This window comes from Capricornis sumatraensis, chromosome 15 (genome assembly GCF_032405125.1).
Source record: "Capricornis sumatraensis isolate serow.1 chromosome 15, serow.2, whole genome shotgun sequence".
NCBI lineage: Eukaryota > Metazoa > Chordata > Mammalia > Artiodactyla > Bovidae > Capricornis > Capricornis sumatraensis.
The window spans coordinates 40,219,221-40,247,081 of record NC_091083.1 but is presented as its reverse complement, the minus strand read 5'-3'; the positions used below and the strand labels follow the sequence as shown (position 1 = coordinate 40,247,081).

General features: G+C 41.0%; 1 pseudogene; it reads left to right on the top strand.

Moving 5' to 3' along the window:
• LOC138091095 (patched domain-containing protein 3-like) overlaps positions 1–25,821 on the top strand; it is a 140,889-nt pseudogene extending 115,068 nt beyond the window's left edge.
• The last annotated feature ends 2,040 nt before the right edge of the window (positions 25,822–27,861 follow it).

Genomic DNA, 27,861 nt, shown 5'->3' with positions numbered 1-27,861 from the left:
GAGACAGTGTTAAAATTAGAGAAAGTTCCTCATGGATAAATAAGATTTGCTTAAGAATTTCGCCTTTTCTTTACCTATCTACCTATCTAGCTATCTATTTTTGCTTTGCTTTTTGGAAAAAGTCTTGGAAAAAGACTTTTCATTTTGGAAAAAGCACCAGACAAACAAACATTTTCACAAAACTCCCTTATCTCCCATATATCCACCTGAGGTACCATTTATCTTTCCTATATGTTATTTGTTCTCCCATAAGTATCCCTCCTCACCCAAATCACCTGTTTTTTACAAGATGCCTTTTTCTCCTGCTCCCTGTCATTTGTTAAGTAGTATATCAACTCCCAGTAATTGCAGTAATGCTGAAGAAGCTGAAGTTGAACAGTTCTATGAAGACCTACAAGACCTTCTAGATAATTCTAGATAATTTGGGTATTAATACAAACACCCAAAAACGATGTCCTTTTCAGTATAGGGGACTGGAATGCAAAAGTAGAAAGTCATGAGATGCATGGAGTAACAGGCAAATTTGGCCTTGGAGTACAAAATGAAGCAGGGCAAAGGCTAACAGAGTTTAACCAAGAGAACGCAGTGATCATAGCAAACACCTTCTTCCAACAACACAAGAAAAGACTCTACACATGGACATCACCAGATGGTCACTACCGAAATCAGACTGTTTACATTCTTTGCAGCCATTCAGGTATGATCTAAATCAAATACCTTATGATTATACAGTAGAAGTGTCAAATAGATGCAAAGGATTAGATCTGATAGACAGAGTGCCTGAAGATTATGAATGGAGGTTTGTGACATCGTACAGCCCCAAGAAAAGGAAATGCAAAAAGGCAAAATGGTTGTCTGAGGAGGCCTTACAAATAGCTGAGAAAAGACAAGAAGCTAAAGGCAAGGGAGAAAAGGAAAGATATACCTATTTGAATGCAGAGTTCCAAAGAATAGCAAGGAGAGATAAGAAAGACTTCCTCAGTGATCAATGCCAAGAAATAGAAGAAAACAATAGAATGGGAAAGAATACAGATCTCTCAAGAAAATTAGAGATATAAAAGGAACATCTCATGCAAAGATGGGCACAATAAAGGACAGAAATGGTATGGACCAAAGAGAAGCAGAAGATACTAAGAAGAGGTGGCAAGAACACACAGAAGAACAATACAAAAAAGATCTTCATGACCCAGATAAGCATGATAGTGTGATCACTCACCTAGAGCTAGACATCCTGGATGTGAAATCAAGTGGGCCTTAGGAAGCATCAATATGAACAAAACTAGTGGAGGTGATGGAATTGCAGTTGAACTATTTCAAATCCTAACATGATTCTGTGATAGTGCTGCACTCAATACACCAGCAAATTTGGACAACTCAGCAGTGGCCACAGGACTGGAAAAGGTCAGTTTTCATTCCAATCCCAGTGAAAGGCAATGCCAAAAAATGTTCAAACTAATGCACATTTGCACTCATCTCACACACTAGCAAGTAATGCTCAAAATTCTCCAAGCCAGGCTTCAACAGTACTTGAACCATGAACTTCCAGATATTCAAGCTGGATTTAGAAAAGGCAGAGGAACCAGAGATCAAATTGCCAACATCCATTGGATTATCAAAAAAGCAAGCAAGTTCCAGAAATACATCTACTTCTGCTTTATTGCCTACACCAAAGCCTTTGACTGTGGGAATCACAACAAACTGTGGAAAATTCCTAAAGAGATGGGAATACCAGTCCACCTGACCTACCTCCTAAAAATCTGTATGCAGGTCAAGAAGCAACAATTAGAACTGGATGTGGAACAACAGACTGCTTCCAAATCAGGAAAAGAGTACGTCAAGGCTGTATATTGTCACCATGCAAATTTAACTTATATACAGAGTACATCATGTGAAATGCCCGGCTGGATGAAGCACAAGCTGGAATCAAGATTGCTGGGAGAAATATCAATAATCTCAGGTATGCAGATGACACCACCCTTATGGCAGAAAATGAAGAAAAACTAAAGAGCCTCTTGATGAAAATGAAAGAGGAGAGTGAAAATATTGGCTTAAAACTCAACATTCAGAAAACTAAGATCACAACATCTGGTCCCATCACTTCATGGCAAATAAATGGGGAAACAATGGAAACAGTAAGAGACTTTATCTTTGGGGCTCCAAAATCTCTGTAGATGTTGACTAAAGATGTTTACTCCTTGGAAGAAAAGCTAGACCAACCTAGTTATCATATTAAAAAGCAGAGAGATTACTTTGCCAACAAAGGGCCGTCTAGTCAAAGCTATGGTTTTTCCAGTAGTCATGTATGGATGTGAGAGTTGAACTATAAAGAAAGCTGCTACTGCTAAGTCACTTCAGTTGTGTCCGACTCTGTGTGACCCCACAGACGGCAGCCCATCAGGCTCCCCTGTCCCTGGGATTCTCCAGGCAAGAACACTGGAGTGGGTTGCCATTTCCTTCTCCTATGCATGAAAGTGAAAAGTGAAAGTGAGGTCGCTCAGTCATCTCCGACTCTTCACGATCCCATGGACTGCAGCCTTCCAGGCTCCTCCATCCATGGGATTTTCCAGGCAAGAGTCTTGGAATGGGGTGCCATCGCCTTCTCCAAAGAAAGCTGAGCACCGAAGAATTGAAGCTTTTGAACTGTGGTGTTGGAGAAGACTCTTGAGAGTCCCTTGGACTATAAGAAGATCCAACCAGTCAATCCTAAAGGAAATCAGCCCTGAATATTCATTGGAAGGACTGATGCTGAAGCTGAAACTCCTAATACTTTGGCCACACGATGTGCAGAACTTACTCATTGGAAAAGACCTTGATGCTGGAAAAGATTGAAGGCAGGAGAAGGGAATGACAGAGGATGAGATGGTTGGATGGCATCACTGACTCAATGAACATGAGTTTGAGTAAGCTCCAGGAGTTGGTGATGGACAGGGTGGCCTGGCATGCTGCAGCCCATGGGGTCACAAAGAGTCTGACAGGACTGAGCGACTGAGCTGAACTGACTGATATCAACTCCCAGTTGTAGTCACCCCTTCCAGTCACATTTCTTTGTGAACCTCTGCGTGTTATTGTTATTGTTACCTTGCTCAGTCACATCCAACTCTTTGCAACCCCATGGATTGCAACACACCCTGCTTCCCTGTCCTTCACCATGTCCTGGAGTGTGCTCAAACTCACAGCCATCAAGTTGAAGATGCTGTCTAACCATCTCATTGTCTGCCGCCCCCTTCTCCTCTGTCCCTCAGTCTTTCGCAGCATCAGGGTCTTTTCCAGTAAGTAGGCTCTTCACATCAAGTATCCAAAGTATTACAGCTTCAGCATCAGTCGTTCCAATGAATATTCAGGGTTGATTTCTTTTAAGATTGACTGGTTCATTCTCGCTGCTGTCCAAGGGACTCTCAAGAGTCTTCTCCAGCACCACAGTATAAAAGCATCAATTCTTCAGCACTCACTCTAGTTTATAGTCCAACTCTCACATATGTACATGACTTCTGGAAAGCCTGAATATTTTGGAGAGTAATCTCTTGTCAGTTGCATCATTTGGAAATATTGTCCCCCTTTCTGTTGATTGTCTTCTGTCTTGTTTATGATATCTTTGCAAAAGCCTTTAAGTTTAACTAGGTCCCATTTGCTTATTTTTGTTTTCATATTCCTTACTCAAAGACGTGGGTCAAAAAAGATGTTGCTGTGGTTTGTGGCAGAGAGTGTTCTGCCTATGTTCTCCTCTAAGAATTTTATAGTGTCTGTCCTTACATTTAGGTCTTTAATCCATTTAGAGTTTATTTTTGTGGATGGTGTTAGGGAGTGTTCTGATTTCATTCCTATACATGTAGCTGTCCAGCTTTCTCATCTCAGCTTATTGAGGAGGCTGTCTTTTCTCCATTGCATCATCTTGCTTCCTTTGTCCTAGAATAATTGACCATAGGTGTGTGGGTTTCTTTCCGAACTTTCTATCCTGTTCCACTGAACTATGCCATATATTTTGGGTTTTGTGTCAGTACCAGTATTTTGATTACTGTAGCTTGTAGTATAGTCTGAACTCAGGGAGCCTGATTCTGTCAGCTCCTGCTTTTCTTTCTCAAGATTGCTTTGGCTCTTCAGGATGTTTTGTATACACACTGTAAAATTTTTTGTTCTAGTTCTGTGAAAAACGCCATTGGTAATTTGATAGAAATTGCATCAAAACTGTAGATTGCTTTGGGTAGTATAGTTATTTTGACAGCAGGAAACAGTTTATTCAGAGGTTCTAGGAATGTGGTGGCCACCTTGATATTCATTAAATCAGATCTGATTTTCCAGCCTGTGGCTCTTTGTGTCCTGCAGAAGGCGCCAAATGACTGGCCAGAGCTCTGATGCACGGGCTCGTCTTTGGAAAATATGAAATGTAATGATAAAAGGCCAGCATCTTAAACAAAGCATTCAATGGTCTGTCTGCAACCCTTTCTTTTGCTTCATTTTAGCGTGACATGGGTCAAAATGAGAAGCAGACAGGAAAATGTTTGCCTCGCCTGGCATGTGGTAATATTGTGAAATATGAAAATGTAAGTCAAACACAGAGACAACCCAGTCAAACAGCTCCTAAACACAGAGCTGGTGTGAGGGTGGGAGTGTGTACTTTGTCTTCTGAGAAACATTATACAGTAAGAATGGAAGTTATGAAACATATTTCAAAATAAAAAGGTAAAGAGAAAATATTGTACAAAAACCTATAAAAAGAATAAAAAGTTGGAGATGAAAGAGAGAGGAGAGTTCAAAGGTGCATGAGACCAGGGAACATGTACCGACGTGGGACCTCTAGGAGGTAAGATCCTATTCCTCTATTTCTTGCAGTTCTAATAATAATTGAATTTCAGATGAATATCATACAAACAGAGGACAAGAAAAATACACCAAGTCATCTGAAACCAATTCAATGGAATTCTTTATTTCAAAGGACTCTATATAATTGTTATATATTATATTTTACATATATCTTACATACTGCATTTTATATATTATATGTCTATGTATATAAATGACAATGTCAGGTGGTAAGTTTTGAATTTTCAGCGATACCAAAGAGAGTGTTGCAGGAATTTAGGAGGAAGTTGCGTGGATGTGCACTAGTGTGGTCAGGAGAGGACAACTCTGGGAGGGACTGGGACATGGCTTGGGCCCTGATTGATGGGGAGTGAACCAGATATTTGAGATGAATGAACAGAATTTGCTTCCTATGACAGTTGTTAACCAAGGACATTATGAACATCCATAAACCTACACTAAAGATAGCAGAGTGGCAAAGCATGGCCAGGGATTAAAAGAAGAATCTTGCTAACTACCTTCAGAGGAGTTATACAGGATGAGAAGCCAGAAGTTTCTGGTTCAGCAACATATCTCCTTGTTTTTTCGGTGTTCTGAAGCTAATTGTACCATTTTTATAAAAATTTAATAAGTTGGTAAATGATAGGAAAGCTTGACATGACATATTTATTGTGTATATATACATATATGTATATAGTATTGTATATATATTCTGCTTTTCACAGATTCGTATTTACATCGTCCAGCTGCTTTAAAAAGTTAAAATTACGGTCATAAGACACATGAAAGATGTAGACAATTAGCATTTTAAGAAGAGAATCAGAATTTGGAAATAAAAGCAAAAATAAACAAATGGGATCTAATTAAAATTAAAAGCTTCTGCACAACAAAGGAAAATATAAGCAAGGTGAAAAGACAGCCTTCTGAATGGGAGAAAATAATAGCAAATGAAGCAACTGACAAACAACTAATCTCAAAAATATACAAGCAACTTATGCAGTTCAATTCCAGAAAAATAAACGACCCAATCAAAAAATGGGCCAAAGAACTAAATAGACATTTCTCCAAAGAAGACATATGGATGGCTAACAAACACATGAAAAGATGCTCAACACCACTCATTATTAGAGAAATGCAAATCAAGTCCACAGTGAGGTACCACTTCACACCAGTCAGAATGGCTGCGATCCAAAAGTCTGCAAGCAATAAATGCTGGAGAGGGTGTGGAGAAAAGGGAACCCTCTTACACTGTTGGTGGGAATGCAAACTAGTACAGCCACTATGGAGAACAGTGTGGAGATTCCTTAAAAAATTGCAAATAGAACTGCCTTATGAGCCAGCAATCCCACTGCTGGGCATACACACCGAGGAAACCAGAATAGAAAGAGACACATGTACCCCAATGTTCATCGCAGCACTGTTTATAATAGCCAGGACATGGAAACAACCTAGATGTCCATCAGCAGATGACTGGATAAGAAAGCTGTGGTACATGTACATAATGGAGTATTACTCAGCCGTTAAAAAGAATTCATTTGAATCAGTTCTAATGAGATGGATGAAACTGGAGCCAATTATACAGAGTGAAGTAAGCCAGAAAGAAAAATACCAATACAGTATACTAACACATATATATGGAATTTAGAAAGATGGTAATGATGACCCTGTATGCGAGACAGCAAAAGAGACACAGATATGTAGAGCGGACTTTTGAACTCTGAGGGAAAGGGAGAGGGTGGGATGATTTGGGAGAATGGCATTGAAACATGTATACTATCATGTAAGAAATGAATTGCCAGTCTATGTTCAATGCAGGATACAGGATGCTTGGGGCTGGTGCATGGGGATGACCCAGAGAGATGGTATGGGGAGGGAGGTGGGAGGGGGGTTCATGTTTGGGAACTCAGGTACACCCGTGGTGGATTCATGTCAATGTATGGCAAAACCAATAGAGTATTGTAAAGTAAAATAAAGTAAAAATAAAAATTTTAAAACAGTTTAAAAAAAAAAAGAAGAAGAAGAGAATCAGGACTATTTGAAACCAAAGGAGGAACGTTAGTCTAATTAAAAGTTACTTCTTATTAATAAAAAGAGCTGTATTCCTCAAGATTTATGCTTAGACATATTATTATTTTTAGCTATAGTTTGCCTATCTCATTACATGAAAGAAATTTTAATCTAGCTACTTTGTTTTCCTCACCCCACTCTCCTTCCCCAGCCCTTCTACAAAGCATTAAAGATAAAATATTTAAGCCAGATTTGTCCAGGAGTTTTCACTGAGCACATAGGGTATCCTGCTCATGGCCTCGCTGTGTGGTGTTTATTTCCTGGCCCTTCACTGGCATGTTTCCCTGAACCTTAACATCTAGAACTCATGACCTGAAATGCTGAGAGCTCTCCCCCGTCACCAAACCAAACCATTTGATTTCTGCTCTCCTGTCTTCCCATAAATGGGAGTTTGGGAGGATAATTTCCCAGGAAACCTCCAGTGGTTTTAAGATCAAAAACTAGTTTTGATGCCTTATCTTGTTTCTTCCAGCTGTTTTGATTTCTGTTCTCCTCAGTTTGCAGAGGCTTATAAAAATGCATCGGTTATTTTGCAGCTTCACAGGTGAGAACACAGGCTTCCCAAGGGCCAAGCCAGTTCTGGTTGAGGCCGGACCAGTCATCCATGTGGTTGGCCTCTGGCTCTCACCAGCACTCTCATTCTGGGTTGAGTGAAGGCAGTGTGCAGAATAAAGGTACAGGCAGACACACTTCACGGTTCCTGTGTTCCAAGAGCAGAGATGCTCCACCAGCTTGCTCTCCAACCTTCTTTCCCAGCAGATATGACTGATTTGTTTGAGTTCTGAGCTGCAGTCAGAGTGGAGAGTGTGACTGGATCTCCATGCTAACCAAAATGTTCAACATTGGTGCATAGCATATCGACTGATTTCTAATTTGAAGTCCTAGAGTCTTCCTGGAGGAAAGGCTGTCAGGGACTTGTTCTTGTGTATTGTCAGTGGTGGTGTCTTAGATCATATGCCTGTGATGTTCCAAAATGTGACCCAAGTCAGGGGACCCGGCCCTCTTTCCATGTAGTGAACAGCTTCGGGGACATCTCTCCCTAAAAGTGGTACTTGAACTGTGTTTTCTCATCTTCATCATAATGTAGCCAACTCTTTGTGCTTGGCAATGAAAAGATGGGCAATTCAAACCAGATGATTACAATCCACGTGGCTCTGGATGTAACAAAAAGCAGTCATTTGATGAGACACAGTCTCTTTCTCACACACACATACCACTCATGTATGTTTGGATTTTAATTGTACTCTGCCTCTAATCATAGTCCTCTCTTGACTTGGCCTACACCGTCATGGACCATGGGGCCCAGAAAGACAGCTTAGGGAGGCACCAAACTGACCATCCACTGGTGGTTATTTGAGAGCTGATCATAAGGCTTCAAGTTCATGGCTGCAGTGGGTGTTGCCCACATATCAGTAGCACAGACACCTTCCTGTTGTACCAAAACGTCCATCTAAAAATGGATAATGTGAGTATATCAGCCCTAGCAGGTAACAGTCCATGAAAAACAACCAATCTCAGGTCCCATGAAGACTAGAGAGGCCTGTAGTTGTCATGAACAGGTCAGGCTACATATGAACTCACAGGAGACTCAGTTTGGAGCTCTGGGGACCAGAGCAGAGGACTTAAAGTCTCTTTCTATACAACTGTGTATTCTTCGGGGGAAAAGATTGGGGTCGGGGAGCAAACTGGTTTCAGAAATTCTATGATAAAGTGAAACAGCTTTCTTTAGATTTTAATATTCTAGTTTGATTGCAAATCTCTAAGAGGGGGAAATAAAAAGGAGCTTTTCCTAAACGTTTTTCAAGTGGGTAGCCTTCACAGTTGGGCCCCCACATGCTTAGTGCTATGTGAATGCTTGCTAAGGTTACATCAGTACATGGATTAAAAAGAAATCGAAGATCTCCAGCCTGCCTGTGCCCACTTTCCAGAGGTTGCTCTGCCAAGGGCTGAGAGGTGGTGAGCGGTCCCAGTGGGGTGGAGGGTCTTGCTTTCTACAAAGACCTCTCCATAAAGGTGAGACCTGCCTCTCTCCCTCTGCTTACTGTGATGAGTTTCTCCAGGGCCCACAGATTTCGCACGTGCCAGACGGAGTGCTGTTTTTGAGAAAATAATGAGTCTATTCATTTAGTATTAAATCTTTTTGCACCTCAGATGATTTCTAATACTTTGCTTTCATGAAAATTGATGGACAGCCTAATTGAGCCTCAGAAATTAGATCATTAAAAATCATGTTGAGGATAAATCACCCTATCAGAGGAAGCTCAGTAATGGACATTGCTATGATAGAGTTCATTTCATTTTCATGTTCATTTTCATAAAAAAGATTTCATAGTGTGTCCTATAACTGTAACAACAATAAATGTAAAATGAGAATAATGTTGGTGAGGCTTGAAATCTATTTTAAGAAATAGATGCATCTTAATTTAGTAAGTCTAATAAAAAGTGGTTTTCCAATAAAATTGCACTTTTTATATTTAATCAGTTTAGTCGTGCAATCATGTCAGACTCTTTGTAACCCCTTGGACTGCAGCACGCCAGGCCTCCCTGTAAATCACCAACTTCCAGAATTTAGTCAAACTCATGTCCATTGAGTCGGTGATGCCATCCAACCATCTCATTCTCTGTCATCCCCTTCTCTTCCTGCCTTCAATCTTTCCCAGCATCAGGGTCTTCTCAAATGAGTCAGCTCTTCATTGGAGTTTCAGCTTCAATATCAGTCCTTCCAATGAATATTCAGGACTGATTTCCTGTAAGATGGACTGATTGGATCTCCTTGCAGTCCAAGGGACTCTCAAGAGCCTTCTCCAACACCATAGTTCAAAAGCATCAATTCTTCGGCACCCAGCTTTATAGTCCAACTCTCACATCCATACATGACCACTGGAAAAACCACAGCCTTGACTAGACAGATGTTTGTTGGCAAAGTAATATCTCTGCTTTTTAATATGCTGTTCAGGTTGGTCATAACGTTTCTTCCAAGGAGCAAGCGTCTTTTAATCTCATGGGTGTAGTCACCATCTGCAATGATTTTGGAGCCCCCAAAAATAAAGTCTGCCACTGTTTCCACTGTTTGCCCATCTACTTGCCATGAAGTGATGGGACCAGATGCCATGACCTTAGTTTTCTGAATGTTGAGCTTTACGCCAACTTTTTCACTCTCCTCTTTCACTTTCATCAAGAGGCTCTTTAGTTTTTCTTCATTTTCTGCCATAAGGGTGGTATCATCTGCATATCTAAGGTTATTGATATTCCTCCCAGCAGTCTTGGATTCAGCTTGTGCTTCATCAAGCCCAGTACTTCTCTTCATGTGCTCTGCATTTAAGTTAAATAAGCAAGGTGACAATATACAGCCTTGATGTACTCCTTTTCCTATTTGGAACCAATCTGCTATTCCATGTCCAGTTCCTACTGTTGCTTCCTGACCTGCATACAGATTTCTCAAGAGGCAGGTTAGGTGGTCTGGTTTCCCACCTCTTTAAGAATTTTCCACAGTTTGTGGTGATCCACACAGTCAAAGGCTATGGCATAGTCAATAAAGCAGAAATAGATATTTATCTGGAACTCGCTTCCTTTTTCGATGATCCAGTGGATGTTGGCAATTTGATGTCTGGCTCCTCTGCCTTTTCTAAATCCAGCTTGAACATATGGAAGTTCATGGTTCACATTCTGTTGAAGGCTGGCTTGGAGAATTTTGAGCTTTATTTTGCTAGCATGTGAGATGAGTGCAATTGTGCAGTAGTTTGAGCATTCTTTGTCATTGCCTTTCTTTGGGATTGGAATGAAACTCACCTTTTCCAGTCCTGAGTTTTCCAAATTTGCTGGCACATTGAGTGCAACACTTTCACAGTATCATCTTTTAGGATTTGAAAGAGCTCAACTGGAATTCCATCAACTCCATTAGCTTTGGTCGTAATGATGCTTCCTAAGGCCCACTTGACTTCACATTCCAGGATGCCTGGCTCTAGGTGAGTGATCACACCATCGTGATTATCTGGGTTATGAGGATCTTTTTTGTATAGTTCTTCTGTATATTCTTGCTACCTCTTCTTAATATCTTCTCCTTCTGTTAAGTCCATACCATTTCCATCCTTTATTGTGCCCATCTTTGCATGAAATGTTCCCTTGCTATCTCTAATTTTTTCGAAGAGATCTAGTCTTTCCCGTTCTATTGTTTCCCTCTATTTCTTTACACTAATTGCTGAGGAAGGCTTTCTTATTTCTCCTTGCTATTCTTTGGAACTCTGCATTCAAATGGGTATATTTTTTGTTTTCTCTTCTTTTCACTTCTCTTCTTTTCACAGCTATTTGTAAGGCTTCCTCAGACAGCCATTTTGCTTTTTTGCATTTCTTTTTCTTGGGCATGGTCTTGATCCCTGTCTCCTGTACAGTGTCACAAACCTCTGTCCATAGTTCTTCAGGTACTCTGTCTATCAGGTCTAATCCCTTCAATCTATTTCTCACTTCCACTTATAATCATAAGGGGTTTGATTTAGGTCATACCTGAATGGTCTAGTGGTTTTCCTACTTTCTTCAATTTAAGTCTAAATTTGCAATAAGGATTTCATGATCTGAGCCACAGTCAGCTCCCAGTCTTGTTTTTGCTGACTGTATACAGCAAAAGCTCTATTGTCAAAGGCTAATTGCCCAGAGAACGCAGTGGTCATAGCAAACACCCTTTTCCAACAACACAAGAGAAGACTCTACACATGGACATCACATCTTTGAATATCACCAATGAAAGTGGGCATCCTTATCTTGTTCCTGATCTTAGAGAGAAAGCTTTCTTTTTTTTCACCATTGAGTATAACATTAGCCATACAGTTTTCATAATTGCCTTTATAGTTTTGAGGAACTTTCCTTCCATTCCTTGTTCTTGAGAGTTCTTATCATGAAAAGACATTGAGTTTTGTCAAGTGCCTTGTCTTACCTTTTGAGAGATTCATATGGTTTTTATCCTTTTTCTGTTAGTGTGCTGTATTGCATTGATTGATGCTCTCATGTTGAACCACTCTTTCATTCCTGGGGTAAATCCCATATGGTCATGACGTATACTCCTTTTAATATGCTTATTAAATTGTGTTTGCTAGAATTTTGTTGAGGATTTTTGTATCTATATTAATAAGAGGTATTATCTGCAGCTTCCTTGTGATGTCTTAGTCTGGCATTGCTATCAGTGTAATCATGGCCTCATCAAAAGAGTTAGGAAGTGTTCCCTTCCTTTCAGTTTTTTGGAAGGGTTTGAAAAGAATTGGTGTTAATTCTTCTTTACATATTTGACAAAATTCACTAGTGAAGCCATCAATCCTGGACTTTATTTTGAAGGTAGGGGGAGGTTTTTGACTATGGATCAATCCTTTTACTTGTTACATGTTCTATTGAGAGTTTCATCTTGAGTCAGTGTATGTCTTTGTGTATTTCTAGGAATTTGTGTATTTTATCTATGTGATCCAGTTTCTTGGCATAGGTTGCTTATGGTAATCTCTTAAATCCTTTCTATTTCTGTAAATTCAGTAGGGAAATCCCCATTCATCATGTCTGATTTAGTTATTTGCATCTTTCTTTCCCCTTTATCACTCTAGATAAATGTCTTTCAATTTTGTTGATTTTTTAGATAACCAACTTTTGGCTTTGTTGGTTTTCTCTATTGTTTTTCTATTCTCAATTTTATTTATCACTGTTCTTGTTTTACTCCTTCCATTAGTTTTGTGTTTTGCCTTCTCTGCTTTTTCTGGTTCCACAAGGTGTCTAAATCCACAAGGTGGTTTGAGATTTTTTCTGTTTTTTGTAACGTAGTATAAATTTGCCTCTGGGCACTGGTGGCACTACATCTCATAAGTTTTATGGCATTTTGTATGTTGTCCTTTTCCTTATAGATTATCTGCCTAGATGTTTTCTCCATTATTGAAAGTGATGTATTGAATTTCCCAACTATTATTGAAGAGCTATATATTTCTCTCTATAATACTGTTAATATTTGCTTCATATATATTGGATCTCTGTTATGAAGTCCATTTATGTTTATAATTTTTATATCTTCTTGATTAATTGGCCCGTTTATAAATATATAATGCCCTTATGTCTCAAAACTTCTAACAGTTTTTGAAATAGTCTATGTTGTCTGTTATCAATATAGGCACTCCTAGTCTCTTCTGGTTACTATTCATATGGAGTATCTTTTTCAGTCCTCTTAACCTTCAGTCTTTTTATGTCTTTTATGTCTTTGGTGTCTTTGGCTCTAAAGGGAATATCTTGTAAATAGCATATAGCTGAATCATGCGGTTTTATCCATTCTGAAAATATATCCTTTTGATCGGAAAGTTTAATCTGTTTAGATTTAAAATAATTGCTGACAAGGAAGGACTTACTTCTATTGTTTGGGTATTTAATATTCTGTATAAATTATAGCTTATTATCCTTCATTTCATCCATTGATGCCTTTTGGGGGGCCAAACCCAGGCCCCAGAATTGAAAGCACTGAGATGTCCTAACCATTGGACCACCCGGGAACTCCTGATTTACGCTTTCTTTAATGTGTGCTTTCTGTTTTTAATAGTGAGCTGTTTTGATTGGTCATTTTTCTGCCAGTGATGCCCAGGTCAGCCTGAGCACTGGAATCACATGAAGACATTTCTAGACACATGGATTCTGCAACTTCTCTACAAACTGTAGATCAGAGTCTGCAGAGCTGTGTTCCAGGACTGCAGGAATCTAAAGTTCTAAGACTTTCCAAAGTCATTCTGATAAATGACTTCTTGGGGACTAGAAAGTCCTTCTTGGGGACTAGAAAATCTGCAAGTGTGTTCACTAGTGTTCTACATTCATATCTTTCCTTCCACTGCCTATTGATTATTAAAATAAAGGTCATTTAGGGAGAATCAACACAGCAGCTAGTCAAAGTCAAATATCTCTAGCCAATCATATACTTCACTCCCCTCATCCTCTGAAAAATTTATACCACCAATCCAGAAACCTGAAAGACATAATAGGGCTAAACATGTCTTATGTAGCTTTTATCCTGTTAATCTTTCTGATTTTAAGGTTTAGTTAGTTAAGTCACTCAGTCTTCATGACCCCATGGACTGTAGCCCACCAGGCTCCTCCGTCCATGGGATTCTCCAGGCAAGAATATCTGTGTTACTTTTATCTTAAACTCCTATTAACCAATACTGTTGCTTTAAAAACGTATTGTGTGTTTGTGCGTGATAGTCACTTAATCATGTCTGACTCTTTGTGACCCCATGGTCTGTACCTGCCAGGCCTCTCTGTCCATAGGATTCTCCAGGCAAGAATACTGGAGTGGATTGCCATTTCCTTTTTCAGGAGATCTTCCTGACCCAGGGATCAAACCCAGATCTCCTGCATTGAAGGCAGATTCTTTACCATCTTCAGCTCAGTTCAGTTCAGTCACTCAGTCGTGTCCAACTCTTTGCAACCCCATGAATCGCAGCACGCCAGACCTCCCTGTCCATTACCATCTCCCAGAGTTCACTCAGACTCACGTCCATCGAGTCAATGATGCCATCCAGCCATCTCATCCTAGGTCATCCCCTGCTCCTTCTGCCCCCAATCCCTCCCAGAATCAGAGTCTTTTCCAACGAGTCAACTCTTCACATGAGGTGGCCAAAGTACTGGAGCTTCAGCTTTAGCATCAGTCCTTCCAAACAAATCCCAGGGTTGATTTCCTTCAGAATGGACTGGTTGGATCTCCCTGCAGTCCAATGGACTCTCAAGAGTCTTCTCCAACACCACAGTTCAAAAGCATCAATTCTTCGGTGCCCAGCTTTCTTTATAGTCCAACTCTCACATCCATACATGACCACAGGAAAAACCATAGCCTTGACTAGACAGACCTTAGTCAGCAAAGTAATGTCTCTGCTTTTCAATATGCTATCTAGGTTGGTCATAACTTTTCTTCCAAGGAGTAAGCGCCTTTTAATTTCATGGCTGCAGTCACCATCTGCAGTGATTTCGGAGCCCAAAAAAATAAAGTCTGACACTGTTTCCACTGTTTCCCCATCTATTTCCCATGAAGTCATGGGACCGGATGCCATGATCTTAGTTTTCTGAATGTTGAGCTTTAAGCCAACTTTTTCACTCTCCTCTTTCACTTTCATCAAGAGCCTTTTTAGCTCCTCTTCCCTTTCTGCCATAAGGATGGTGTCATCTGCATATCTGAGGTTATTGATCTTTCTCCCGGCAATCTTGATTCCAGCTTGTGTTTCTTCCAGTCCAGCGTTTCTCATGATGTACACTGCATATAAGTTAAATAAGCAGGGTGACAACATACAGCCTTGACATACTCCTTTTCCTATTTGGAACCAGTCTGTTGTTCCATGTCCAGTTCTAACTGTTGCTTCCTGACCTGCATACAGATTTCTCAAGAGGCAGGTTAGGTGGTCTGGTATTCCCATCTCTTTCAGAATTTTCCACAGTTTATTGTGATCCACACAGTCAAAGGCTTTGGCATAGTCAATAAAGCAGAAATAGATGTTTTTCTGGAACTCTCTTGCTTTAGCTATAGGGAAGTCCACAGAAAGTATTGGTTGTAATCAAATTTTTTTCTGTAATAAAAAAAAAACCCTTTTGTTTTGATGTGTGTGTGTGTGTGTGTGTGTGTGTGTGTGTGTGTGTATGCTGATTTGGGGCCCTGAGTTTAACTAATAGCACCAGCAGTTTGAGAAAAAGTGAAATACAGGCACACATAGCTGTTTTAATAAGAAGAAAGTTTAGTTATTTTAATGTGGCCCGCAGGTATAAGGTCTTTAGTTATATTCTTGCTCTTTGGGAATCAGTAGCTCCTTTTCCATAACTGACTTTGCTAGTCTTCAAATCAAATTGAGTTTCCCTCTCCTACTAAAAATTTCTAGATGCAATTATCTGTCATTTGTTCTGAAGCAGTTAGCAATGAAGTAAAACAGAAACCTAGAGATTGTTGTCAATATTTTAAGATGTAAAGTTGTGGTTGTTGGGGAGTTAAAGTATTAAATCCAGTCTTTTTAAAATGTTGTATATATATATATTCCCATTTTTGTTGGTCCAACCAAGAAACAGGCATAAGACGTGTTATGCAAAATGGAGCACGTTACTTTTTTTCTTTTTTTTTTTTTTTTGCAGTTAGTAGCCACCTTTCTTGGGCTCCCCTGGTGGCTCAACAGTAAAGATTCCACCTGCAATGCATTGCGGGAGACGTGGGTTTGATCCCTGGGTGGGGAAGATCCACTAGAGGGAGGGCATGGCAACCTACTCCACTATTTTGCCTGGAGACCCCCATGGACAGACGAGCCTAGTGGGCTACAGTCCGTAGGGTCACAAACCAAACAGTTGGACATGACTGAATCAACTGAGCACACACACACACAGCCTCTTTTCTAGAGCACACTTCTCTAGCAGAGGAGAACCACGAAAATCTTCTAGAAGGAGGCGTTCATTCTTTTTGTTAGCCACAATATATATTAAACAAGGGTTGACATACAGGAGATATTTAGGATTGTGTTTATGGCTAAGTGGACTCATAAGTAGGTGAGAAGATACCTAGATGTGGGCACTTTCATATTGCCTGCTTCCATTCACACTCCTTTGAAGATCAGAGTGGAAGTAGCTATTTGCAATGCTTTAGTATATCTTTGTGGTTGTGAAAGGTCAGTGGGTGGATTCATGCTTGGCTCGCTGCATAAGAATCAACCAGTGTAATTTGTTAACAGCACAGATTCCCAACTTTTCTGTCCCCTCCTCCCTCTCCTCCTTCTGTTCAGATGGTCTGGGCTGGTGCCTGGAAATTAAAGTTCTCCAGCAGACAGGTATGGGAATTATTGCGTAAGAGGACTCTGAGGAGGTGTCTGAGTCAAGATGTTATGAATTCCTAGAATTTGAATATGGAAGCTACCATCACAAGTTCCATGACTTTTCCCTCGAAATTTACAGGTGTGACTGTATACAAAACAAAATGTGGGTCGCAGCCTTTGGAGTCATTTCTGCTGTCTTGGCAGTGGTCAGCGGCTTTGGCCTGATATTGTATGTTGTGTTACCATATGAGATCATAGTTGCAAATTCACCATTTCTTATTCTAGGTGAGTAAAACAAAGGATGAGGCTGCACACTGCATATGTGGGGGGGGGGGGGCGGTAAAGGAAGGGTATTGTGTTAGAGTAAGCAAAATAATTATATATAGGTGACTCTACAGATCCAAAATGAGGAATCAGGAGATAATGCAAATCAAATGGAATTATGTGCCTTTAAGAGTTGGAAAAATCTAGTACCCCAAATGGAAAAACACAGACCAGGGACATGAACAGGCATTTCACACACACACAGAATCCAAAATACTAATCATTCAAAATATAAGAAAGAAATACTTGACCTTTTGATTAATGAAGGGATTCAAGTTAAACCAAAAGTGAGACACCTTTTCTTATCAGATTAATGAATATTATAGCAAGACTGAAGGTTTGGGGAAGGTTGTATGCAAATGAACACATATTCTGCTGAGGAAAATTTGTAAATTGGTACAGTTTTAAAATATAACTTTGCAACAAATCAAAAGACTTAAAAGTTTTAAATGGAGTACCTTTGACCCACCAACTACATTTCTGGGAATTTGTCCTATTTATTGGAAAGGTGCTCACAAAATAGAATAAGTATGTTCATTTCAGTGTGACATAGAATAGGAAAAAACAAAAACAGGCTAATCCTATGATAGCTTTTAGTGAACGATGTTGGATTTGTGATCTCTGAAGAAAATTCAGCTTATTGTGGACCAGGGACCAGGTTTGATCGCTCAAGAGCTATTGTGTAGCAGAGTTTTATTAAAGCATAAAAAGGGACAGAGAAAGCTTCTGACATAGACATCAGAAGAGGGAAGCAGAGTGCCCCCCTAGCTAGTCTTATCAAGGCCTTATATACTTTCTCCAGACCCACTCCCACAATATACATCTTAAATTAATTAGATTAGAATGAACAATGGAAAGATCTTACCAGATCCACTCCCATAATAAACATTTAAGATTACAGGATTAGTCAGAAGGTTCTTGTTAAGGAGACACATGTCCTCGAGCAAGATATATTGTTATATTCACTAAGAGAAAGCAATGTAGAAAAGAATGTTTGTCCTTTTCTCCTTGAGAGCCCCAGACCCCTTCCTCCTCCTCCTCAGGGACCCTGGACTTCTTATCAACCTACCTAGGAATTGACTCTAGCATTCCCCCTTTTCTTTTAAGAGAATCATGTTGCCAAGGGAAAAGGCTGTCGTTTTCATTCCATAATTACTTCCTGCTGTTGAGGGGTGCCATCCCTAAGTTGTTGAGGCAACATATTCTCCTAACCCTCATAGTGAGGGTCTCTGATCCAGGGGCCCCAAGTAATAGTTGGAGGAGGCTGTGGCACTTGTAGGAGCCTGGACAACCTTTTTCAACTTAAAAGCTTTCAGATGGTTAGAGATAAACCCCATTTTACCGTTACAGATGTAAGGCAAAATAGCCATTAAACCAAGTTAAAACATAATCAAAATTAAGTTACATTATGTCCATAGTTACATCAGTCCATTTTAGGATTGTTCAATGTCATCAGATCAAGAACAGGCATCATATTCAATTGTTGTCAGTGAAGGTATTCACAGAGTTGAAGAAAGTCCTTTCCTTGAAGCAGAGAAACCCACCACATGAAGCCTTTCCCTGACAAGGAGGTTGAAAAGCTGAAAGCCGAGTCATATAGTTAATTCTAAGTTTTTAGGATCTATTACAATATCTGTGCACAAGAACAGTCTGTCATAGACACAGTCCCCCCTTCTTAGGGGCAGTTCAAGCCTTCATTAAAGCCATGAGTAAAACTTTAAACCAACTGTCTTGTGTTTCCTGATTTAGCTTACATGGATGTCTTTTAAAAACAGCATTAACCTTTTCAACCTTTCCTGAAGATTGGCATCTCCAGGATCAGTGGAAGTGATATTCTATTTCTAGAACTTTTGACACTCTTTAAGTTACAGTAGCTTTAAGATGGACCATTGTTGCTCTGAACTTTAGAGTTTAAGATCCCACTTTCTTCATGAGAATTCAGTACAGTAAGGCTTTAGTGGATACTGCTTTTGATGTGAAAATAAGTGAGGATCTTTGATCTTGATAATGTTAGGTAGATAGAATAGGGAAACGGAGTCCAAAATGGCGGTGGCTAAAAAACAAGGAAGGTCAAAGGAAGGTCCAAGGACCAGAGTGAAGACTTCAGGTAGACCAAACAGCACCCCTGGCTAAGCCCAATTTGCATAGGGCAGGCCCAGGTGGAGGAAAAAACATATAAAAGGAGGAGCCAAAGCCTTGCTCTCTCTTCCTGTCCTGCATGCATGTGCTTCTCTCTCTCTCTCTCTCTCTCTCTCTCTTCCTCTCTCTCTCTCTCTCTCTCTCTCCCACGCTCTTCTCCACTCTCTTCTCTTCAAGTCTTTGGGTTGGCATGCCCTCACGCTTCGAGGATGTATTCTCCTGCTATCTTCTAAATAAAATAGAGCTGTAACACTGATTTGCCTAAGAGCTATAACACGGTTTGTCCAAGACCTGAGAGCTGTGACGCGCCGAGGGCTCTAATGTCTGTCGCTCCAAATCTTTGTTGTGACGAGACAAAGAACCGAGGAACATACACTCGCATGACAATAAAAACAGGAACAGCATTTTGTGCTCAACCCCCAGTTTTTCCATCAACCCATACTCTAGGATTTACATTTTGTTCAACGAAAAGAGCAGGCTCCATATTCGTGAAAACAGAAGCCTGGACCATGTTCAGTATATCCCTCCCTAGAAGGGGTGGGGGAGACTCCAGCACAGTCAGAAACTCCTGAGAAAACAGCACAGAGGAAAGCAGGCCGGGGGCTTCAGTGAGCACAGAGAAATTTGTCCCAGTGTCCAAAAGAAAGTCGACTGATTGGGCCCCCACAGTTATTAATACCCAGGGTTTCACAGGTATAATTGGGATGGGAGCTTGTGTGGGGACTCCCAAGCACTTTCAGCCCGAATTGCCTTGAGAGTCCAACCCCTGGGTACTATGTCTTAGAGGGCAGTCTCTCCTCAGGTGTGGTTGTTTTACAGACCAGACAGACATGGAGCCAGGTGCAGATTAGATGCCTGAGGGCAATCCTGCTTGAGATGCCTCTCCTTTCCACCATAATAATAAGTCCACCCCTTTTCACCTAGGTTACTCTGGGCACTTCTCCTCAGGCCATTTCAGGGAGGATCTAACAGCCATTTTGGGGGCTTCAGTCTTTTGCCAGGTCTTTTTTTTTTTTTCTTTTCCTCCTCTTATTCTTTACCATAATATACCATCTGAGCCAGCTGTAACAGTTTTTTGAAGACCGATTTGGTCTAAACGCTTGTTTTTGTAACTTACGACAGATATCTGGAGCTGACTACAAAATCTATCTTTAAGATCATTCCTTTCACTGTACTTTCGGGATCAGCAGAGAGCCTCTTGTAGTCTCTCTAGGAATTTATCAGGAGTTTTCTTCTCTCCCTGTTCTATGTCAGCCAACTTAGCATAGTTTAAAGACTTAGTGTGCGTTCCCCTGAGTCCTTCAAGAATACACCTGGCAAAGTGGTTCTGATCCTACCTTTTAGCCATGCTATAGTCCCAGTCTGGCTCTGTTGTGGGAACTGCTTGCCTCTCAGTAGGGAGGAGGGCTATTTTGTGTTCCCTCTTTCCCCTTGTCTCTTGCTCAAGCCATTCATCTCCAAAAGTAGTAGCTTCTCCCAAAACTTGAGATCTCAGGTCAGGAGTCAGCATCTGTCCCAAGACATACATTATATCACTCCAAGTAAGCTCATAAAGTTAGTCCTGTAAAGGCTTCTATGAATTGGGACTGTTTGAATTTCTACTGAGACTGAGGCAACCTGTTCTGGAAGGGCACCATGACTCAGCCTGTTTAGTTGGGAGCCCCAGATACAGGGGCAAAGTAAGAGAAGAGGAGGCAGCTGAAGGTGTCACACCCAAATCTGCACCCTTAGGACATAAGTCTGGCATGCCCTGCAGAGAGATAAGGAGCAACACATATGGCATTTCTTCCCATTTCTCTTTTCTCCAGGACTGATCTAATTGTAAAACAGTATTATAATTGAGACCATTCAACTGGCCAGTGTTCCCCATCTTCCAAAGGATACCATGGTCATTCAGTATCACAGAAAAAGATCAGGCATATCTGTTTTTAAACTCTGGGGATCAAACTTGTCCCAGTTTTTTAGAATATATTTTAAAGAAGTGATTCTGGAACTTCTAGCTCCCATCTGTAAAAGAGAAAAATGTGGCATCCACAGCCATGGCTTCTTTCCACCGGAGGCGTCCCTCCCTGCTCTAATTGGGGGTGTAGGCAGACTTTCCACCGAAGCTTTCCTTCCATGCTCAGACTTAGTCTGTCCCTTACTGACACAGGTGCCTTACTCAGACCTCCCAGTTCTACCACCGAGGTGGGGTGGAGATGCACCGGGGGTACACCTGATGGCATCTCATATTGATGTCCAGTTCCTCACCATTAAGACCTTTGTCTGATTTTCACTCCTCCTCTGATGCCACCCAGGGTGGAGCAGAGTAGCTTTCCTGGAATGTTTCCCAAGCTAGGACTACTAGGGGAAGCATCAATGTTCCATGTGCCTGCGCACATTCCCGAGTATAGTCCTGATGACAGTAGAAGCGTCGAGTTATAAAGAGATGAACAAAAGACCCAAGATGTCTCTTCTGAGTGTTGCCACACCAGTATACGTGATAGCAAAAGAGGGAGTGGAGGGTCACCAGCGAGGAAAAAGTTATTTCTGTCCTCAAGCTACTAGGGCCAATCCTTCCAGTTTATTCCCAGTGATTTCACAAAAGGAATATCTATGGAGTTGAGAGACAAGCCATTGGAGAGATTTCTTTGGTCTGCTAAGAGCTAGCCCTACCAAAGGAAGAAACCCACCCTACTTCCAATCTGACCAGATCCTGCAATTACCGATCTGTGTCTGCAAAAACCTCATGGTCACCAGCAATGCTGCGACCCACATAGATCAGAGGCACAGCCATGACAAAGACTTACTTTTAGGACCCTGGGCCCTGAGGCAGCCAGCCAAGAGAATGGCCTCTAGCCTGAGAGACGTTCCTGGAACTAGAGCTCCACCACACTCCCAAACATGCTCTTGTAACTTTCAGCTCCTAGCAAGGCTAGGCACTTCCATCCATATAGTTTGAGGTCTAAGTAAAAGTACAGAGTGACAGCATGGATCACAAGTCCCTTGAAAGTCTATGATCCAACAGATTAGGTTAGTAGTTCTAATTCCCCATGCAATTATGGAATGGTCAAAGAGACCAGGAAAAGGTGACCGAGAAAAGAAAGCTCAGTCCACACGCTTCGCCCATTTCTGGCCGCTGCCCTTGCAGGGATGTTGGGTGTCTCTTGCCATTGGGAGGTCGGTATATAAACCCCAACAAGGCTCCCATTTGGGGGTCTGCCTTCAGTCATTTCAAGGCACTGCAAAACCCCAGAGCAGGGCTCATCACTTGCTTTGCTCAGGACATGTCATTCATTCACACAAGAACACTGCAAGATCAGTGAAACCTTGAGAGACAGGCAAGGAAAACGGTTTGAGTTGATCTTGTTAGTTTTTAATGGATGTTAAAAATGTACGGAGACTGTGTTTCTTTCTCTAACAGGTGTTGGGGTTGATGACATGGATAGCATAAGTGAGCAGATGTCCAATGTCTATTCAAAAGTGGCAGTATCCATGACAATCACCACCATCACCAATGTGCTGGCCTTCTATACAGGAATTATGACCTCTTTCGGGTCTGTACAATACTTTTGCATTTATATAGGAACAACCCTGCTCTTTTGTAATTTTCATAACTTCGCCTGTTTTGGAGCATTTATGGCCATGGATGATAAAAGAGAAGTAGTCTGTCCACACTGGCTGAAGAAGCAGGAAACTCCTGACCAAAAACGTTCCTGATTAAAAAAGTCCTTCTGCCTCCCATGTAATTTTCTCCAAGATGAACATAAAGCTGATATCCATCCAATGAGTCTATCCTTTTTTTAATTTATTTTTTTGTTGAAGGATAATTGCTTTACAGAATTTTGTTGTTTTCTGTCAAACCTCAACATGAATCAGCCATAGGTATACATATATCCCCCCCTTTATGAACCTCTCTCCCATCTCCCTCCACATCCCACCCTTCTAGGTTGATACAGAGCCCCTATTTGAGTTTCCTGAGACACACAGCAAATTCCCGTTGGGTATCTATTTTACATATGGAATCCAGTGAATGTATTCTTTAGAGAATGTATCCTTTTCTCACAAGCACTGAGTCCAACTTTTTTGTAGTGCTCCTATACATTTTGTACATCATAAGTAGTATATATGGATGTTTCCAAGTATACGAAGCTTTAGGCCTCCAAAGTTTGACAAGTTATGACTCCTATATCACACCATATTGTAATGTAGAAGAAGAACATTTGTCAAGTTATGGTCCCAGGGTTATGGTTATCGTTACTGAGACTCTTGACTACTGGGATAAAGAAACAAGGCAAAAGTTGGGAAAATCTCATTTGGCAGATTTTGAAAACAGTGAGTATGTAGATAAAAACCTTACAGAGTTTTGGTTACAAGAATATATAAAATATATGGAAACCCTCCGTCAAGATATAAATAAGACAGTTTTCTAAGCAATAAACCCACCTTTTAAATGGAATTTCCACTTTTTTGGTATAACATTAATATTACATCATCACAGGAAATCATTTGTTCCCAGGCCTTCATTCAAACTACAGATATTTCTTCTTCAATAAAAAACTGATGTTACACCAGTTCTGAGACATGGCCAAGAAGTGTGAAGTTCCCCTAATGGTATACAACCAGGCATTCATATATTTTGATCAGTATTCTGCAATATTAGAAACACTTCAAAATGTGACTGTTGCATCAACAGCTATGTTCATTGTTTCCTTATTGTTAATTCCTCATCCCCTGTGTTCTTTGTGGGTAACTTTTGCTATTGCTTCTGTGATTATGAGCCTCATGGGTTTTATGGCCTTCTGGAATGACAATCTTGATATCATAGCCATGATTAATCTTGTCATTTGTATAGGGTTTTCTTTTGACTTTTCTGCTCACATTTCTTATGCATTTGTTTCCAGTTCAGAGACCTCAGTAAACTGAAAACCCACTGAGGCATTGTATCTGCTAGGCTACACTGTGTTACAAAGTGCAGTTTCAACAATAATAGGGATGTGTGTCCTATCTGCAGCTAAAGCATACATCTTCAGGACATTTTTTTCAGATTGTTTCTTGTGATGGTATTTGGAGCTGCTTATGGTCTAATTTTTTCTCAGTATTCTTAACCTTTTTTTTAAAGTTAGTTTGAAAAGCCACTAACAAAGACCAATTGCAGTATTCCTGATTGGCCCAATCCAATATGATGAAAACACGCTATTAAGAATAGTCAATAGACTAAAACCAAAGGCACATTTCCTTGGCTTGGAAATACCATTAAAAAAATGTTATTTAAAATATCCTGAGAGAGGAGAGAACAAGATGGCAGAGGAGTAGGTGGACGTGGAGTACACCTCTCTGTGCAGATACATCAGGAATATACCTTCAGACACAGAAGTGCATGCAGAACACCAGCTGAGAGCGGACAGGATTACCTGACCAGTGGAAAAGAATATACAGAACCAGGCAAAACTCAGTAGAATGAAGGAACTAGGGGGGAAAACAGGAGTCTTAGGAGGACTGGACCTGCCCTCGGCTGGTGGGGGAACTGAAGCAGGGGTCTGATCAATTACCTGATCAATTACCTGAGTCAGGGGACAATTACCTGAGTCAGAGGAGAGACACTGAAGGCTGAGAGTGAAACAGCTGATCTGTTGCAGCCTAAATGGAATGAGAATCAGACAGTCCTTGTGGCAGCCATACAAACCCTGGACAGGGACGCAGGTCCCCTGGAAGGTACAGCAGCTGGGAGCTGGAGTTTAGGGATTGTGGAGCAATCCCAGGGCGAGGGCTGCTGTTGACTGCAGAGAGACAGATCGAGGGGATGTGAGGGAGGAGATTGTGGTGGGAAAAGCCTGTGGTGAGAAATTCCTGAGCCATACAGCAAATTCCCATTGGCTATCTATTTTACATATGAAATCCAGTGAATCTATTCTTTAGAGAATATTTTAGTCCTTTTCTCACAAGCACTGAGTCCAAGTTTTTTGTAGTGCTCCTATACATTTTGTACATCATAAGTAGTATATATGGATGTTTCCAAGTGCAGGAAGCTTTCAGTTCAGTTCAGTTCAGTTCAGTTGCTCAGTCATGTCTAACTCTCTGCAACCCCATGAATCACAGCACGCCAGGCCTCCCTGTCCATCATAAACTCTCAGAGTTTACTCAAACTCATGTCCATCGAGTTGGTGACACCATCCAGCCATCTCATCCTCTGTCGTCCCTTCTCCTGCCCCCAATCCCTCCCAGCATCAGGGTCTTTTCCAATGAGTCAACTCTTCATATGAGGTGGCCAAAGTATTGGAGTTTCAGCTTTAGCATCAGTTCTTCCAATGAACACCCAGGACTTGGGCCTCCAAAATTTGGCAAGTTATGACTCCTATATCACACCATATTGTAATGTAGAAGAAGAACATTTGTCAAGTTACGGTCCCAGGGTTATGGTTATCGTTACTGAGACTCTTGACTACTGGGATAAAGAAACAAGGCAAAAGTTGGGAAAATCTCATTTGGCAGATTTTGAAAACAGTGAGTATGTAGATAAAAACCTTACAGAGTTTTGGTTACAAGAATATATAAAATATATGGAAACCCTCCGTCAATATATAAATAAGACAGTTTTCTAAGCAATAAACCCACCTTTTAAATGGAATTTCCACTTTTTTGGTATAACATTAATATTACATCATCACAGGAAATCATTTGTTCCCAGGCCTTCATTCAAACCACGGATATTTCTTCTTCAATAAGAAACTGATGTTACACCAGTTCTGAGACATGGCCAAGAAGTGTGAAGTTCCCTAATGGTGTACTACCAGGCATTCATATATTTTGGTCAGTATTCTGCAATATTAGAAAACACTGTTCAAAATGTGACTGTTGCATCAACAGTTATGTTCATTGTTTCCTTATTGTTAATTCCTCATCCCCTGTGTTCTTTGTGGGTAACTTTTGCTATTGCTTCTGTGATTATGGGCATCAAAGTGAAGTGAGTGAAGTCGCCCAGTCATGTCTGACTCTGCGACCCCATGGACTAGTAGCCTACCAGGCTCCTCCCTCCATGGGATTCTCCAGGCAAGAGTACTGGAGTGGGTTGCCATTTCCTTCTCCAGGGGATCTTCCCAACCCAGGGATTGAACCCGTGTCTCCCGCATTCCAGGCAGACGCTTTAACCTCTGAGCCACGGGGGAAGCCAGTATGGGCATCAAACGGTTGAAATATTTCAAATGCCCATCAAGAGATAGGTAGATAAACAATGTGGTATTTACATAAAATAAAACATTATGATAAGTGAAATTAGTCAATCACAAAAGGACAAATACTGAATGATTCCACTTATATGAAATCTCTAGAATAGGCAAATTCATGGAAACAGAAACTAGATTAAAAATTAGCCGAGACTTGGGGAAGACAATGGGGAAATATTACTTAATGGTTACTGAGTTTGTTTGGAGTGACGGAAAATATTCATAGATAGTGTGATGGTTGCACAACACTGAATGTAGTTAATGCCACTGATCTGTCTACTTTAAAATGGTTTTTGAAATGGTACATTTTATATTAGAAATATTATATGTTAGGTAGTTAGAAGAGGAAAAGGGAATCCAAAATGGCGGTGGCTAAAAGGCAAAGAAAGGAAAACGCCCCCCAAAATGGAACAAAAGTAAATCTGAGGACCAGAGTGAGAATCTCAGATGAAACAAACAGCCCTCCTGGCTGGCCCAGTTTACATAGAGCAGACTCAGAGGGAGGAGACAAATGGATAAAAGGAGGAAGCCAAGACGGACTGAGGTCTTTCCTTTGGGCTCAGCCTGCCTTCACGCCTTGAGGGTGTACTCTCCTTTGCTTGCTGAATAAAACTCTAGGCTGTAACCAAGCTCTAACACTGGCCCACCGTTTCAAATCTTTGCTGCAGAGAGACAGAACCAAGGAAATTACACACTCCCCAGACATACCTTGTGTCGTGACTCGGATTTCACCTGGCTGAAACAACCTCGGCTCGGCCCCTGGGAGGTGGTAGCCAAGCACAGCAGAAACCAACTCTTCAAAAGCTCCCACAGTGGAAGCTGAATGCGAAGAAAATCCAGTGCAATGCAAGTGACAAGAAGCCCAGCATGCTGGAAGCCAGGACAGCAAGAACAAATGTGGCAGAAAGCTCACGTGGCTCAATCTCAGATTCCGGGAGACCTCTGGTTAAGGTAGGAGGTCCTCACCCCTATGGCTGGGAGGACATATGGCTCACAAAATCTTAATTCCTTTACAATCTCTCATTTCCTGTTTCCTTGAACCCCTTGCAAACAGGCAAGCGGCACTGGGTGCATTGAGGGACTCTGGCAGGTGTGTCCTGAAGGCTCTGCTATCTCCTGTGCCTTAGTAGCTGTTGCTACTAAGAAGGTTCTTCTGTCCTTAATCTTCTTTGTGCCAAGAATCAGACCAATGAAAACTGTGAGCACAGGTCAAGTATTTAGCAGATTTTCCAGGAGGTTTTAAAGGGGATTCCTCAGCATGTTTTTCCCACTGCTTTTTCCTCCCATCCTTCAGCTCCTCTCTCCATCTATGCCGCTGCTCACTAAGTATTGGGCCATGTCATCATCTTTCCTGAAGGGGAAAAATTGTGTTTGAAACCGTTTACCTAAGATTGGGACTCAAACCCATGTGGCTCTGTGCTGTGCTTAGCCACTCAGTCGTGACTGACTGGGACTTGTGCCCAGCAAAATCCCACAGTGCCTGGTTTCAGGACCTAATGAAGCTAGGGTTCTTGATGTCATTGCAAAAAGAATTCAGTGAGAGACACAGT